At 35.5% G+C, this 13,731-nt stretch overlaps 1 long non-coding RNA gene across 1 annotated transcript; it reads right to left on the bottom strand.

Annotated features, from left to right (window-relative positions):
• Positions 1-11,321: 11,321 nt before the first annotated feature.
• Positions 11,322-12,691, bottom strand: LOC126965536 (uncharacterized). Its single transcript, XR_007729550.1, has 4 exons — positions 12,607-12,691; positions 11,886-11,918; positions 11,644-11,726; positions 11,322-11,435 (listed from the first exon to the last, which is right to left on the bottom strand). It is a non-coding gene; the product is annotated as an uncharacterized LOC126965536 (long non-coding RNA).
• Between the last annotated feature and the right edge of the window lie 1,040 nt (positions 12,692-13,731).

Genomic DNA, 13,731 nt, shown 5'->3' with positions numbered 1-13,731 from the left:
GCACTGCGTTGTAATGGGCAGGGCGTATCAATTACCATTAGTTGAACGTCCTGGTCGTCTCGTCCCTTATTTCATAAAAAAAACACATAATTATTTAAATAACTACAATAGGTTCGACCCTAAGTAAGTAGAAATTCTTCCTCAATAGCGTTCATTCACGCAGGCTTAGCATGATTAACTATTTTTTCATAGTTTCACTAACATCATCATAATTATATGATGATGTTAGTGATATCATGTATTATAATTTTCTAGAGTATAAGTATATGTATTATTTTTACAAACTACATTATGTAGCTCTTATTATAATAAGAAACCTTAAATTGACGATTCAAAATGATCAAATATGATTTCAATGAATTAAGATATTTAGACTTTGACTTTGAATATAAGCCACATAAATTTCTGTGAATTTTGAATATCTTTTCATTCATACCTAGTTGACCCGACATACAGGATTTTATAGCGATACGACACTCGAACGGTTAGCTCAGTTGGTTAGAGCACCGGCACGGAACGCTGGAGGTCGTGGGTTCGAGTCCCGCATCGTTCATAAAATTTTGTTGTTTTTCAAATTTTAATTGTGTAAAAATTCTTATTTAAGTTATTCATCTTTCATCATCAAAGCAAAAACAAAATTTTTGTTTTTATTTAATTTCGAGCACTTTCATATTTAATCAAACTTTTAAACCTTCTCTGGACTTCCACATATAATTCAAGACCAAAATTAGCAAAATCGGTCAAGCCGTTCTCGAGTTTTAGCGAGACTTACGAACAGCAATTCATTTTTATATATACTGATAATGTAATCTGGAAGAGATCGCTTCAAGCGATTCTGCGACATTCGACCAATAACAGTAAATTGCTTAAGATTATGTATAGAACGTCATTGGATAGTAAAAAAAAATATTCTAAATCTGTGTCTGTGACTAATAATAAGATATTCGAAATTCTCTTTTTCTTATTTCATACTCGATTTATAATAAAATCATGGACGAGTAAAAAAAGAAGGACTCCGCGCCGTGATATTAGCAAGTGAAGCACCGTTGTGCTAGTGTGTGTCCGGTTACGGGGGATACTAGTTACACAAATTTTTTCTCCCTTAAATAATCATATATGTCCGCAAATACTTATATAGTATCGTTTTTACACTTTTTCATAACGCAAAATGGCATTTTTAAAATATTTTATTAAGACGCAAACTGATCTGTCAGACGATAACAATTCTCATATTGGCCGCCTATCGGCCTGTAGTAAGTGTGTGCGTGGGGCTATGTATTTACACGTAAATCGGCTTGTTTTGGTGCTACACTGTTATGTAAGGTGACACGGAGTCCTTTTTTTTACTAGTCCGTGAATAAAATTATTTTGTTATTAATTTTATAAATTAATTTAATAATTCAGAAATTCTATCGATCGCTCTACCGGCACTTATGTAGTGACCGCCGGTCGGTCAGAGGTCGCTTACCTCTGCTCCCACCGTCCAGCCTATCCCCGCTTGCGTCATTAATTTATCGCGAAGATGTTCTACTTATATATTTTTACTTGTCTGCAGGCTGAATTTGTATGTAATAGTTCAAGGCAATATTAAGTGACTTTTTTATGAAAAAAGGGGCCGAAACGAGCATGACGTTCAGCTGATAATTGATAATGATAAGCTGTAATTGATACGCCCTGCCCATTAGAATGTAGTGCCGCTCAGGATTCTTGAAAAACACAAAAATTCTGAGCGGCACAACAACTGCGCTCGTCACCTTGAGACCTGAGGTAGTCCCAGTAATTTCACTAGCTTAGCTAACGGAACCCTTCAGAACGAAACACAGTAATTTTTTTTTTTTTGAGAGGAGGAAATACGGTTACGTATTTACGCTCCGGAACGGGTCGTAATATGTCGGACTCGAGTGTCCGCGTTAGCGGACACCCCATACCGACTAAAACCTCCTCTGTGCTGTTAGCAGCCCTGGCTTTCACAGCGAAGTAGGACGTGGGCCGTGGAGGCCGCAAAGATTACGCAACAACAGTCGCGGGGCGTCTCCTAAGGAGACTCGAACCTCACACCGGCTGTGTGCTTGTGGGAGGAACACAGTAATGTTTACACATTCCTGCTTAGCAGCGGAAACAGACGCCGTTGTGGTACTGGTAGAAGAGAAGACTTACAAAGACATCGAAAATTTCAAATACGCAGGCTGCTCTTAAAACATGAATTGCAGTCGTGTTTCCATCTTGGTTGACTACTGTCATCTGGGTGTTCACAGACTCAGCTATGTTGACTGGACTTACTGTAAATTGAAAATTGTTTGTCGCTATAAATACAAAAACATACAACATTAGTGTTGGGGTCTGTTTTTAAGCATGGAATATATTAAGAGGACCCACTCTTCTTTAGGCCTATCGCAAACGACAGACTATCCGTCACGCACTTTTTAGTCTGTGAAAATAAAACATATAGAATTATATGTAGTACCGCATACGACGCACAAAAAAGTCTGACACACAAAATATCCTCGTAGATCTGATAGACCGCGCCGCACAGTGCCGTGCCAAAAGTGCGCCAAAAAATATAACGTTCGCGATTACACGTGCTAACGCAGACGGCGCTCACTTTAGTGACTTGCTCATGTGTATCATGGCGCTAGACATCGATGTATCGATGTTGATTCAAGAAATAGAAAACAGGCCAGCACTGTATGATACATCTTTGGTAGAGTATCGTGACAGAAATTTAAAAAGAAAATTGTGGGATTCATTTGGATGCACACTTCAGTGTGCAAATTTATTTGGATATAGTTTTAGAACTGAATGTTAATTATGAATCCCTTTTATAATCTTTCTGAAAAGACTAAGATTAACCCAAAATTCTCTATTTCTTCTTCTTTTTCTATCTCTGTATTTCCATTGCGTGTTCATCCCTATAGTTCTGCCGACAAAATGACTGAAAGTTTACGTCGTGTGCGTTGAGTGTGCGTTTATATCTGCCAAAGACATTTTGCGCGCAATGCAGACTTTTTTTAAGCCACAGACTCGATAGCACAAAAAGTGTGGCATCTGCGGTAGGCCTAGCAAAAACAAATATTCTTACAAATATTTATACAAAAAAAACTTATATAATGTCATGATTATAACTATAATGCTAACTGGAATTCAAGATCAAGTCTGCGTAACCTTTCTTTAACCTTTAATTAGGCGCGCCAATAAACTATCATTGTTAATCGAGCGGGGTCTGCAGTTACCCCAAATTGATAGGTATGAAATAAGAAACATTTAAATTAGTAATCAACTTTAATTGCTTTTATTCTACTTATTTCTTATCAAAATTTTAGCAAAATACAAAAAAATCTCAACGAGATATTTAAAACAGTATAGAAATATGTTTTACGTAAGTACTATAATAATTCAACAATTATCACAAATTTTCTTTGTATGATCGCCACAGATAAATTTGTTGCACTTATTACACTTTGCGGTCGTTTTCCTGTCACCTTTACATGGACAAATGTAGCTCCTTTCTCTTTTTATTGAATGCAATCCAGTGTTAGACGTTCAAGGAGTCGCAACTTCAGGTTCTGCCAATCGCTTTTTGAAAGCACTAGGCAGGGGCGGAACTATTGCTCGCGCCAATCTATGTGCTTTTACTAATTTTGCTGCTAATAATTTTAGATAAATTCGTCTGTTTATGGTAGCCTCATTGTTGTTGAAGTTATAAATAACGAATGCATTGAATAAATGAAAAAAGATAAGCATAAGCCATCTCTTCGTCCGCCGAGCAACGTTATATGTGGAACACAACTTGTCATGAGTGTCTACGCCACCCTTTGTTTTATTATAAAATAAAATCATCTCCGGCTATTTCAATTCTACCTCGACTGTAATGTCAACTTTGAGACAGGAGCACAAAGTCAGTTCTTGATGAAAACCAAATAATAAGTGTACTTTACGACGTGTGTCAGGCAAAAATGTTAGTGGTATTTCTTTTTTATTTTCTCTCAACGTACCTACTTTTGTCAATTTGTCTTTCAAAAGGTCTTCAGCTAACTCAACACTAGTGAAATAATTATCCATAGTAATATTACGTCCTGTATTCTTGATTGTTTCCGTCAATCGTTTGACGAGACTTTTTGTGTCATAAGGGATATTGTAGGGCCCGTCTGGCTGTTTCCCTGCGTAAACTTCAAAATTCTGGAGATAGGCAGTCTTAGCATCAACCATTACATAATGCTTTATTCCATATTTGCTTAAAATCATAATATTAAGAATGTTTACTTACCTAAATTTGAACTACACTATGAGTCGCGCGGGGTCGCCGCAACCCCAAGCCCCTCCGTGCAGCACGTGTGATAAAGTCCGCAGCACGAGTGACACAGAATCGAGAGGGGACTAGAGAGTTAGGAAGCTAGCAAGAAATTCAGGTTGACAGCGTTAATAGATACGAAACTAACCTACCTTGAAGATCACTTGGGGTCGCGGTGACCCCACGCGCCTAATTAAAGGTAAAGAGCCAATAAATACATAGAAATATTATTAATACATAGAAATAATATTTACCATAGAGAGAGACAGCAACATAACATTTTGCACTTGGTAAACGTTAAGAAGCTACATTAGTCGTAAAGTGGCTTTGACATGTGGAGAAGAAATGACGAGAAATTCCCAACACAACTTTTAAATCACTTAATAACAAATATAATTTTCTTAACATACATTACATTCAATTATGTATTGTGAGGGAAGGATTAGGATGACTATCAACTTGAATTTTTCCCAAAGCGAGTCATTTGCGCATATTAAAATATAAATTACTCTAATAGTCCCCTTTTGGAGCAAAAAAATACCACTAACATCCGCAGCATTTCCCCATAGTATAGTCCTATATATATATTTTATTATATTCAATTATATATGCCGTGTTGCTGAAGAAGTTAGCAAAGCAGATATTAGATAACCACCTGTATTCACTTCAGATCAAATCAAAAGTCAGATCAAAAGATCAGACAGTTTATCTCTGAAAACTGATCGAATTCGAATGTTGAAGTTTAATTTTCCCTTAATAATAATGATACAAAAAAATCGAACCATTAATATATGTTTCATCTGACGACGAATCGGAAGAATCTTCAAAAATTGCTTGAAAACCTGTTAAACCTGAAGTAAAGAAACATTAATTTATATTTTATTATATTCACTTATATAATAAATAGCCCTACCAACTGTATTGGAAGCTAAGCTGGAGCTACAATATGGATTCCAATTCTTTTTATTTATTTAAATTATTTCATTAGTGACAAAAACAACATTATTGGCCTCGGCTGGAAAATTGCTACATAAGAATGATGTTTAAACAATATATGTTAGTCATTATTAGATCCATACATACTACTGCTTACTAATACTTTATTTATTATAAAAACACTTGTTTAATTTTTTGCCATTATAATTAATATCAGTCGAATACGGGGCTTGCTACTAGTATGTGAGTGAACGATATCAATGGGGCAAGAAATCAATGTTCATAAGTAATGTGAGGGAAATAATATATTAACAAATAAATAACATAGTAAATTCGTCTTAGCAATGATGAAAAGAATGAAGTAATCATTTAAAAACCAACGAAACATAAACATTTGAATATCTGATATAATAAATTAAAAACTTACTTTTGCTATGAATGAGTTTTGAAGTTATAACTAAAAATAAAACTATAATACTTTTCATTGTTAATTGGAAAATAAATGTTATAGCAAGTTAAACGCTTCAACAAAATCATAAAGAAATTGCAAATAAAATTTGAATTTAATGACTATGTCATGACTACTAAAAATTTTACACTTAAAAAGTGTTATGACAATTAATTCATATAATTATGGATCTATTAAACAGTTCACGATTCCAAATCAAATCACGAAAAGACCTTGATGATTTGAGCATCTAGGATGGATAGTTGGAAATAGGTTGATTGCGTGAATTTACAAGTGCATAACGAATATTCTTAAAAGAAGATCATGAGTATAAATTAACTGGCATCGAACAAAAAAAACATGGATACATGACACAAAGAAGTGATTTAAACAATAAGAAGCCAACTGCCCGAGAATCCACTACTAGTAAATAATGATAGTAATTTACAAACAGTAATTCTTAAACCAAATTTACAAAATATCCCAAATTTCGGCGTGACTCTTGGCATAGGCCTCCTCTAAAGATTTCCATTATTTCCTGTCTTGCGTGACTCTCCTCCAGTTCCTCCTCCCATCTGGTAAACTGCTTACCTCGATTTCGTTTGCCATGCCAAGGGTATCATTTCGTCACTGCCTGGCTCAATTTCCATTTGTGTGAGAAGGCACGCTAAGAAGATAAAACTCTACCAAAAAGGTTACATGTTGCAAATGATAAGCATGCTACGAGGGCTGCACTGAAAATTTCGGGAATCAAGGAAGTGACACAGCATTACTATTTAAAAATGTATTTATTGCTTTTTGAAGTATTTTTCGCGAAATTTAACACATTTTTCCATACGATGGAACCAATCATTGAAGCAACCATTCCATTCGGAAGTTGGGGTCTCCAAAATGGCCGTTTTGAAGGCGTCCACAGCTTCTTCAGGTGATGAAAATCTCTGGCCACGCAATTTATTCTTTATTTTAGGGAAGTTTAGAAATCATTAGGGCTTAGGTCGGGACTGTACGGCGGATGGTTTTAATATAATCTAATAATAAACAATACAAAAATCCACTCTGAGCAGGAAGTAGCTTCTGCTTTTGAGAATTTTTTTGCTGACATTCCAGTTTCCATCTCAAGCACCCTTGTCTCCTCCACCAGTGTTGCCGAGTCACTTCTTTTGGAAAATGTTAAGGAATGTAAACAAAATTTCAAATTCAGTGTTGTTAGCCCAGCAGAAATAATTAAAACTTTCAGATCCTTAGAAATGAAAAAAAAACTGCTGATATATGGGGCATATCTGTAAAAATAATAATTTCTGTTATTGACGTCATAGCACCATATCTAACACTAGTTTTTAATAGCTGTATTGAACATGGCGTGTTTCCTGACCTTCTGAAGTATAGTAAAATTACACCAATATTTAAATCGGGACTCACTTCTGACCCGAATAACTATCGCCCTGTTTCGGTGTTGCTGACCCTTAGTAAAATTTTTGAAAAAATGATTTTAAGCCCAATGCTTACTCACTCTAACACTTATAAGTTACTTCATATAAAACAATGTGGCTTTACTAGGGGACGCTCGACTACGGATGCAGGTGTTGAACTCATCAGAAATATTTTTGAGGCCTGGGAGGAATCACAGAATGCACTTGGTATCTTCTGTGATTTATCTAAGGCTTTTGATTGTGTTCAACATTCAACGCTGGTCAGGAAGCTATGCCACTATGGTATAAGAGGATCTGCACTCGATCTTCTGATCTCATATTTAAATAATAGGATTCAGAGGGTCGAGGTGAATGGCAGGAGATCTCCTGGGACTCCTCTCGGTATGGGGGTACCACAAGGGTCTATTCTTGGACCCTTCCTCTTCCTAATTTATATAAATGATCTACCTAACCTTGTAGAAAAAAAACACAAGGTGGTATTGTTTGCGGATGACACTTCACTTATATTCAAAGTGAAACGAAGCCAAGTTTTATATGACGAAGTAAACAATGCTCTATCTGACATCGTGTACTGGTTTAGCGCCAATAACTTATTGTTAAATAATCATGAAACCAAATATATTAAATTCACCGCGCCAAATGTCAAAAATGTAGATGCGAATATTTTATTAAATGGAGAGGTGGTAAAACCAGTGGAATCTGCTATATTTCTTGGCATTACTCTTGATTCCAAATTGCAGAGGGGCCCCCATATTGAAGAATTGGCGAATAGGCTTAGTTCTGCAGCATATGCGGTTAAGAAAATCAGACGGTTAACTGACATAGATACGGCGAGATTAGTATACTTTAGTTATTTTCATAGTATTATGTCCTATGGTATATTGTTATGGGGCAGTGCGGCCGATATTAATACTATCTTTGTGCTGCAGAAGAGGGCTATTCGCGCGATTTATAACCTAGGTCCTAAAAAATCATTAAGAGAAAAATTTAAAGAAATAAATATTTTGACTGTTGCTTCTCAATACATTTTTGATAATGTTTTGTATGTTCATAAGCACATTGAGGAATTTTCTATTAACTGTGACATTCATAATGTTAACACGAGGAACAAACATAAACTTGTTATGCCTACTACTCGGTTGGGTCGAGTTAGTAAGTCTTTTGTTGGGCGATGTATATGCTTCTACAATATGATCCCAGAAAATGTACAAAACAAATGTGTTACGAAATTTAAAAGAATTGTTAAAAAACGTTTGTGTGGGAAAGGTTATTATAGCATAAGCGATTTTCTTAATGACACCAGGGACTAAAGCGAACACCCTCAGGCTCTTTAATTATTAATGTTTATTGTACGATATTACATTGTAATCCATATTTTATATAAAAAAAAAGCCCGCTGAGTTTCTTGCGCCCATTCTTCTCAGGTCTGAGGCAGTTTCTTTTGAATGGGTGGTAGATTTTGACGCTCAATAAGTGATTATAAATCCTATTTTGAATAAAAATATTTGAATTTGAATTTGAATTTGAATTTGAATTTGAATTCTATGTTTTCTTGCTCTAAAAACTCTTTTGTTCTGTGCGCGGTGTGAGAACTCGCATACCATTCTGCATTAACCGTTCTTTGTCCCTCAAGAGGAATAGTCGCAACATGGCCGGTTTTGGAGACAAACGTAGCCACCATTTTTTTGCAACACTCCGTGAACGAACAATTTTTGTTGGCTTTAACTCATTTTCGAACACCCATACTCGTGACTGGTTTTTTATACTGATACGATGTTGAATACAGCATTTGAGGATCTTGCGTGGAATCTTTCGAGAGTTCTGACGCACAAAGTAATGCGAGCCGCTTTTTGCTCTTCACAGAGCAAATGCGGTATCCATCGGGAAAACAACTTTTTTACACCTAATTGTTGATGCAAGATTATTTGTATTTGACTCATCTCAATGTCTGAAGTTGCCTGAAATTCGCATTTCACATGTCGATCTTCCTCAATCAGCTTACGCACAGCATCAACGTTTTCTTTGGTGACTGCAGTTTTTGGACGACCTTGACGGGGATCATCACTGAGCTTGACACGTCCACGTTGGAATTCAGCAAACCAGCGGATAAATTGTGGTTTTGGATGGGGCTTCATCACCAAATGCAGAAATCATCTGGTCAACACATTGTTTTTGTGTTAAACCACTTCGAAACTCATAATAAATCATCGCTCTAGAATTTTCTCGAGTCAATTCCATTTTCTCAATGACTAAACAAGTTTGGCAAGACCTTGTGACTAGACCGAGAATCTTTTTTTAAATAAATAAATGGTATTCGATTTTTAAAACCAAGGCGTTTTCAATCAAAAAGATTTTAATATGACAGGAACAGTGGAAATATTCCATTCCCGATACTTTTAGTGCAGCCTATGTACTACAGTGTTTTAGGATTGTGTAATTCAATTTGGTCCTCCTACCATCCTACCTTACATATTATTATAATCATATTCGGAGCCCAACATAAATATAATATTGTATCTAAGTTTTTACACTCCAGGTTAGTAACTTAAATATGGTAAAATAAGTTTTTTTTTATAAATACTGTATAAAAACTAGTCTTCTTTATGTTGTGCAACCATTTTTGCACTTGATCTGTTTGAATTTGCCGTGTCGGTGCGTGCACTGATACAGGTATTCAACAACAGAAACGCGAATGAAGCCCTATCACTGAGCGGGAAAAACCTATGCATACTCACACGGATAGGCAGGGTGGGCAGGCAGGTGCCTGTTTAGGTGACAGTGAGTCAGTGTGGCCGGAATAAAAAGCGAAACATTTTGCAGATTTTGCCTTGAGGCCGATGAAACGCCTCTTCAGCTCCTCTACGATTACGGCCCACCAATGCATAAGTGTAACACCATCCTTGGCGACTTCACCCTGCTCCCAGGTGCTGTTTGTTCAAGATACTGAGGTTCGTAAAGGCGGCTGGGCTTGACTATGAGTCGGAGTGGCGAATACAACAGTTCAACTCTGGACGCGGTGATACTAGGACTAATTAGGACTAGACAAATAGTCACCCTCTCGAAATAAATATATAAAAACCTCACCGTGGACGAACGACTCATATTCAAATAGTGAACATGATCCACTTTTACCGCTGCCGATCAATGTTCGGTACAAATAATCTTATCTATGTCTTATGTGGGGGGGCCTCCCAACACTGCCTCACTGTTATCACAATGAAAAGATGGACCGACAATCTGGTCAAGATCGCCGTAATACGTTTGATGTGAGCTGCGCAGGACCGATCGTCGTGGAGATTTTTGGAGGAGGCCTTTGTCCACCTGTGGACGTCTTCCGGCTGATGATGATAAGTCGCAAATTGTGATATCGATTTTTTCTATAGAAAATTCTTAATCACTCTCATATTGTATTTACTTATTTACTATATATTAGTTATCACATAAATATGAATCTACGGAATAGTAAAATTTAAGAAGCAACCTTAACTGGTTTATGAATTTGCTATTATTTGTAATACTTTTTAGTCTCTGGTAAATTATTGTAAATCTTTATGGACATAAACAGTGCATGCATTTTGAGTCGGGAGTTTGGATGCAATAGCCTGTTTTGATGTCTTAGTGAGTATTTGGTGGGTACATCTGATCGTTTTGTATATATATCATGATATGAACAAACGAATGAACAAATTTACAAGTGCTCTATTAACTACTGGATCATTTGGCGTTGCGTAGAGTCGCTTCATTGTGTATTTATCACGAGGAGTGTTTGTTGCTGTTTCACTAAATTCCTGCTGCCGAATTCCACCTTCCCGCGACACGCTACGAATTAGGATATCATCCCCACCATATGGATGTGAGGTTGTCTTCCTCCACTGTGGAACGACACGGTTTTCTAGGAGCTTTCTACCTCTTTTAACAAAGCTGTGGAATGAATTTCCTTGTGAAGTGATTCCGCGACATGAGCACCTTTAAAAAAGCGCGTACACCTTTATTAAAGGCCGGCAACGCTCGTGTGATTCCTCTAGTGTTGCAAGAAGAATATGGGCTACGGTCATCAATTAACACGAGGTAACCTGTGTACTCGTTTGTACTACTTTTTCATAAAAAAAGTTCTAAGATATAGATAAGGGTAAGTATGCTGTTCAAAGTTGGACTTACAGGATTTTGTTTGTTTTATATTTACTAATATTTGTGCTTTATTCCAGGCCAAATAAAACGATTATTAAAATATGATTTTTTTCTTCAATAAAGAGAAACCAATTTATAACATAATATTGAGGTTTAGAGAAGCGTGAAGCTACGACGTACTATAAATCTTCGTAGGCCCCTTGTTCTGAAAAATGACAAATTTTGTAAATTATATAAAAACGATTGAGAAACTTGCTCAATGGATAATTAAATGGCTGAAAAAGAGTGGGAAATGAAGAAAATCAGAAACCATTATTTACCGAAATTCCTCGATTTAATATTTTTGTAACTCTTTAGCTTTTGAAAAATAATTTTTAAGGTGCGATACTCGAGTTTATGAGATAAAATTTTACCTAAAATATTCCTCGGCGTCGTTGTTTTTGCGAACTCTTTGTTCCTTGAGTGTTGTCATTGACAGCTGAATTGCTAGGATTTACTAAAAAAAAATAATTTTTGTTAGTTATAGACAAAATAAAAACGACACAATAGAGACATCTGTAAGTTAAATTAGGAATGTGACTCTTAAGATGAAATATATTTTTTCTGCGTTTTATTATGAACTTATAAATTTGAAGTAAATAGGTTTTATATTTACCACTTATCGAGTCACTGCCGGGAACCGGGTTAGCTGAAAATAAATGCCTCTTTTAATTTTCATTTCTCTATATTATTATACCCTCAATCTATAAGGCTTCCTTAACGTTAAGTCAAGATGTTGCTTTAATCAATGTAAGTTAAACACTTTTTAAGGGATTAAAACGCGTGTAATTGTAACTGTGGCCGTTAAATTGTAAGAAATGAAGTCGATTAACTACATCTACCGTTTTTTTACAAGTGAAATTAATTATATTTGTTATTATCACTAGTGAAATTGTAATATCATGGCTTTGACCAAATACCCACATAATTATAAATGTATATTTGAATTTATCAGCTGTCTGACGTCTTACAGCCGTTCCCAATATACTATCTACAGAGAGAATTAAATGACTACCTTATACTGTCAGTAATTAGCTGTCAATTATCTGAAGCTGTCGCTGGACGCGTGATTTGCAATTTCCATACAAACTTCTATCGCTGGCAAGCTATACGTCGTCCCATTGACAGCATGTACGGATAAGGTGAGTTACCGTCGATAAGCTTATTGGAACAGAAAAGTCAACGATAGTTACCATTTTTATCTCAAGTAAGAGATAGACTGAATATTGGGAACGGCCGTTAGTGAGTTTCTATTCTATGAGTTTTATCGCGATATTATAAGCGTGTAAAGTTGAATTACATTTGAATTTTTAAATTTATGATTAGGTATTACTCACGTTCACAGACAGCTGTAGCGATTAAGCAAGATAGCACGAGGAAAGTAAGTAAAAACAGTTTTCCGTTCATTTTGTTAGATTTATGAGAACCTAATGATTTCCTCATGTGACAAATATTCATATTTATACCATACGTTTTCTACGTAAAGATGATATTAAATGTGTTATTACCATAAAAGTTGTTATCTAAAATCGTGACTTGTGTTTTATTAACATTATTGTTTGAACAATGGACAACTTGTGTACTATTTATTAAGTTTATGAAGTATGTATCATAAAATATAATTAGAAATTAGCAGTACTTATAATTTTATTTACTTTTTAAGACCCCTAACCTTTTCACTTTCAAGGCAGATCTTACGGAAAGCGTTTACAAGAAGATGCAAATTGACTCGATCTACACAGATTTCAGTACTGCATTCGACAAAGTATGCCATAATATTTTACTACAAAAACTAGAACATTATGGAATCACTAGACATTTACAAAAATTGCGTGGTTCATATTTATGCAACAGAACCCATAGTACACATGTAACATACGATACATACGAAATTTTTACTCCAACATCCGGTGTTCGTCAAAGATCTCATCTAGGTCTTATTTTATTATTAGTTCTTCTAAAAGTTATATCAGATTATATAAAAATGGTAAATATTTGCTGCCAATTTACAAATTTATCGAACTATTAAATCACCTTTGGATGCTTCACTACTTCGGTCCGGCTTAGATCCATTAAACAGATGGTGTCTCATAAATAAAATGAACCTTAATGTGATAAAATGTTTATCTATTCAATTTACCAAATATAAAAAAAATCACTTATATAGGCATAGCACTAGAAAGCTGTCAACAGTTGAAAGCTGTAGGAGCTCTACTGAACAAAAGCTTAAGCTTCGTCGAACATAATGTAGATAAAATTCCTATCAACTCTTGGAAACATCTAGGATTCTTGAAGCGTACGTCAAAAGATTTTGTCAATTCACAATCAATAATAATTGTTCTTTATAACGCTTAAATTTGTAGTAAATTTGAGTACCTATACATTTGTTATATGAAACCCCTGATACAAGGAACACGTCATAATAAGACTTGAACGTTGTCAACGCAACTTCACTCGATTTT

The sequence above is a fragment of the Leptidea sinapis genome, chromosome 7, assembly GCF_905404315.1.
Source record: "Leptidea sinapis chromosome 7, ilLepSina1.1, whole genome shotgun sequence".
Taxonomy (NCBI): domain Eukaryota; kingdom Metazoa; phylum Arthropoda; class Insecta; order Lepidoptera; family Pieridae; genus Leptidea; species Leptidea sinapis.
The sequence above is the reverse complement of the archived record's forward strand: the minus strand, read 5'-3'. Positions and strand labels throughout refer to the sequence as shown.